The sequence below is a fragment of the Cryptomeria japonica genome, chromosome 4 (genome assembly GCF_030272615.1).
Source record: "Cryptomeria japonica chromosome 4, Sugi_1.0, whole genome shotgun sequence".
In the NCBI taxonomy this organism is placed as follows: Eukaryota; Viridiplantae; Streptophyta; class Pinopsida; order Cupressales; family Cupressaceae; genus Cryptomeria; species Cryptomeria japonica.
Genome location: NC_081408.1, coordinates 267,989,170 through 267,994,489, shown reverse-complemented (window position 1 = coordinate 267,994,489; position 5,320 = coordinate 267,989,170).

Genomic DNA, 5,320 nt, shown 5'->3' with positions numbered 1-5,320 from the left:
ACCTTGTCCTTTAGAAAGTTGTATTTTATTGACATGTGTTTAGTCTTAGAGTGAAATATCGGATTCTTAGACATGCTAATATTTGCAAATTTATCATAGTAGATAACTACCAGTTCACTATAATTTACCTTGATATCCTTCAACATTTGCTTCATTCATAATACTCGAGTGCAATTATTTTCTATTGCAACATATTCAGCTTCTACAGTAGATAAAGAAACGCATGTCTATTTTTTGCTGATCCATGAAACCAATTTCTTTCCAAGAAAGAAAGCTCCACCAGAAGTGCTCTTCCTATCATAAGTATCTCCTGCCCAATCTGAATTGCATTCATAATATCCAATCTAGTCTGAGGTAGATATAATGAGACACCAATCATAGACTTATACCTTGTTGAAATTACCGGTGCAGATGTGTCTTTGATAGATAATTTCTCACTTGTCACGATAGGAGTACTTACCGGTTTTGAATCATCCATACTAAACTTCTTCAACAATTTCCTTATATACTTAGTTTGATAGATAAAGATGTCTTTGTCAGTTTGAGCGGTCTGCAAACCTAAGAATAATCTCATCTCACCAATCATGGACATTTCAAATTCATTCTTCATATTATTAGAGAATTTCATGCACAGTTTGTCTTCACCTCCAAAAATGATATCATCAACAAATACTTCAATAATGAGAATATCATCATAAGTGATCTTATAATATAAATTATTGTCTGCGCTGCCTTTAGTAAAACCAAGCTTCAAAAAATATTTATCCAGCCTTGCATACCAGGCTCTACGACCTTGTTTCAATCCATATAATGCTTTCCTTAACCTGCAAACCATATATTTATCATCTATCAGTGAAAATCCATCAGGATGCTCAATGTATACCTCTCCCTCAAGTTCACCATCAAGAATGCACATTTAATATCCATTTGATAGACCTTATAGTTCTTATAAGCTGCGTAGGCAAGAAATGGTCTAACAACTTCAATTCTGGCTACACGTGCAAATGTCTCACCATAATCAATTCCTTCCATTTGAGAATATCATTTACAAACTAGTCTATCTTTGTTTCTTACAACTTGACCATCCTCATTTAGTTTATTTCTAAAAACCCATTTATTTCCAATAACATTCCTATTTTTAGGTTGGGGAACTAAAGTCCAAGTCTCATTCTTCTCTATTTGATCTAATTCATCTTCCATAGCCTTTAACCAATGTTTATCTTTACAAGCTTCAATAACAGATGTTGGTTCAATTTGAGAAATAAGACATACCTCTTCATTTTTCAGTCTTCTTCTTGTCATAACTCCCTTGTTCCTATCTCTAGTGGTTTTATTTTCAAAATGATTTAACCTTAAATACCTTGGTGTCTTCCGAAGTTCAGGTTAACTATTCTAATCATCAGTCATAGTTGAATTTTCTAATTGTACTGGTGTAACTGTCTCAATGTCTTGTACCAGTTGAGGCATTGTCAGTTCCGTTATGATCATTTCCACTGCTGGTTCCCTATCATATGATATAGATTGATTTATGTATTGCTCATCAACTTTCACATTAGCGCTCTCCACAATTTTTTACAATCTTTTTTTAATAAAATCTATATGGTTTACTTTGAATTGAATATCCAAGAAATATCCCTTCATCACATATAGGATCAAACTTCCCAATTGAATCATCCCTTTTCATATAACATTTGCTTCCAAAAATTCTGAATTGTTTAACAGTAGGTGTATATCCAAACCATAATTCATAAGGGGTCTTACCAGTTTCAACTTTGATGTGAACTTCATTAAATGTGTAGACTATTGTACTCACTTCTTCCCTCCAGTAAATGTGAGACAATTTGACTTCCATCATCATGGTTCTTTCTGCATCCAAAGTGGTTCTATTCTTCCTTTCCACTACTCTATTCCACTAAGGAGTCCAAGGTGCAGATAGTTGTCTCCTAATTCCATTTGTCTCACAATAACTATTGAATTCATGAGAAGTGAACTCACCGCCTTGATCTGATCTTAGACATTTGATTTTCAATCCAATTTCTATTTCCACCTTTTCTTTATAGATCTTGAATTTCTCAAAAGCTTCAGACTTCTCCCTAAGAAAATGCACCCATATTATTCTAGAATAATCATCAATTATCAACATGAAATATCTATCACCTTGAAAGCTTTTACTCCTTGTTGGACCACATAAGTCAGTGTGAATCAAATCAAGCACATCATTAGATTTATCATGTATGCTCTTAAAAAAAGTCCTAACTTGCTTTCCCAATTGACATTCCTTACATGTCAGATTATAAGGCTTTATATTCTTAGGTATATCTCTAACTGCCTTTGTTGAACTGATCTTAACAATACAATCAAAATTAACATGACACAACCTCTTATGCCATAACCAACTCTCATCAATCTGGGCAATCAAATGTGTCTTATTACATGTGTTCAAGTGATTAAAGATATTACCTCCAGTTTGAGTACCAGTTGTAATCTCCAAACAAGTTTTGTTAATGATTTTTCATTTTCTATCTTTAAATTGAAGTTAGAATCCCTTGTCCACCAATTGACCAACACTTAAAAGACTATGCTTTAAACATTCTACATTATAGACATTATCAATATTATGCTTACCATCCAGAGAAATAATACCTCTACCTTTGATCATACATGCTTTGTCATCTCCAAATCTGACTTGACCACCATTGTATTCTTCTAGGGACATAAAATTTCTTTTATCTCCAGTCATATGATGTGAGCATCAACTATCAATTGCATATTCATCCTTGTCTTCAAATTTTGCTTCTTGGGCCTTTTCTTCATTCATGATATCTGGTTCTAGTTCATCTTCTTTTAAAGCATAGAACACCCATTTCTTTCCATTATCAAATCCACTAGAAGAGTTTGCTACCAGTTCATCCTCAGAGTCATCACTTACTCCTTCCTCATATGTTATGTAGCATTGTTTACTGTTTTTGAACCTATATCTGTTTAGATTAGACTTAAATAATTTCTTAACTCTTTGTTCAAATCTTGCATTCCCTTTAGGACATCTAGATGCAAAATGACCAATCATATTACATGCAAAACATTTAAAAGGTACTTTTCCTTCAGACTTACTTCCTATCGGTCCTTTAGGTACTCTTCTAGAAAATGAGGCTTCAAGTTGCTAAAATTCTTCATCATCTTTCCTCATATCTTCCAATTCTTTTCCATATAAGACTTTCCAATCACTTTTTCCAGTAGATGATGATGCATGAAAATAAATTTCATACTTTGCAGCTCTAGAAGGTCCAAATTCTTCAAGCTCAAAAGTAGATAATTTTCCAATCAAAATGTCTCTGTTAACTGAAGTGTTTGTCATTGTTATTAGTTCATTAATTGCAATTGCCTTCATCTTGTAAGCTGGTGGAAGGGCTCTCAAGACTTTGGAAACTATTTCATCTTCACTTAGAGATCCTCCACAACATTGAATTCCCATGAAAATCTCATTTACTCTTTCCATAAATGTAGTAATTCTTTCATTATCTTCCATCTTCAAGTTCTCGTACCTTACCTGATAACCATCAAGTTTAGCAATTTTGATAGTAGGATCACCTTCATTCAGACTTTTTAATTTATCCCACATAAACTTTTTCGATGATTTATCAGTCAATCCCATGATTTGTTGATCAGTAAGTGCACACAAGAGGGATTCTCTAGCTCTGCAATCAATTTCAATATTCTTGTCTAGGTCTATAGGAGTTGGATTGCCAGATGCTGGATCATAAGGTGTATATCCTTTCTCAGTGATCTCCCAAATATCCTTGCCAAGACATATAAGATGAGTCTCTATTCAGATTTTCCATATCCCATAATTTGTTCCATCAAGCTTAGGGATTTCTCTTTTGAAAATAGTTGCCGGTGGCTTTGAAGTATTAGCTATCATACGATCTACCTCAAGCGATTAAGCTTGTGCAAAAGAAGACCAAAGCTCTGATACAAATTGTTAGGATAATTGGTGGACAACACATAGTACCATGATTTGTATGTGGAAAACCCAATAAAGGGAAAAACTACAATGGGAAGCCTATCCACAGTTAGATGATACTTCTGCAGAAAGTATGTGATACAATGAGGGGTCTGGACATGCAGAAAGGTACACTGCCTAGAGAATACTTCTCATTACAAAAGAGTTTCCCTAACTACAGAGAGGTTATAACCACCTCAAGATAATTGGACAATTTTCCAAAAGAATGAACTGCCAGAGATAGCATCTACCATGCTTGATTACAGTCTCGGTTAAGCTCAATACCAGTGGCCTTTGACCTCTTACTTAAACCCAATTCGATCACCAATGATCGACCAAATCTCCTTCACATATCATATTTCATTCCACAACCATGACACATGATCTACAATGAGAAATCCATAAATCATCTCAGTAAGGTGTAGAGAACACATTAACATGATACCGGTCCATAACATAGATAGGTACCAGACCTAATCTGGGTCCACCATAGGAAAGTGATGCCTCCAATCAATTGAGGCATGATTAAGGATCACCTTCTGCATCCTGAATTCCAATTAGAAGCCGCATCGACACCACTTATGCATTTTGTCAAAGATTCTCAGTAAAAGCTTTGCTGTTAAAACCTTAAACCCTTACCAGTAACATAAGATCTTCTACCGGTAACCAAAACCTATTTGTCGGTAACCAACCAAAACAGATAGTGTTGACATCAATAACAAAACATCAATGCAACACATAATCAATTCATCCATATTGCCAACAGTTTGAGCAAAATCAAGCATAATTAAGGCATACAAGGCAAAAACACTAATGGGAGGCCCGAATGACTATGAAATTGTATGCAAATAGAATTTATGATACTAAAATATGTAATAGGTTCCTTAGAAGTTTTAGGTTCCATTGCAAGCCCCTTGGGACACTGATTAATGCTCATCTCTTCTAATGTTCGGCCATATTTCTCTTCAATAGTCTTAGTTTCAACCAATTTAGTGCACTTTAACTCTTCTTATTCATTTAAACGATCATCATGTTCTATAACACCAATTATTAGATAGAGTATTCTAAATTGAGTTCTCTAACCATTTATATCCTTTTGTACCCTCATCTTTACTCTAATACGAAAATCTCTTTAGAGATTATCTTGGGACCTCGTAATCATAATTTTTATCCTTTGGGTGACTAAATCCCTCTCACAAGGATCTAGAGCCTTTCAGGTTTTTTGAACCGTGAAATTTTTTCCTACTTTTCTTGAATCCTCTTTTATTGAGCTATTTTCCCATAGAGAATGATTTATCCATTGATATGGCCATTTTTTAT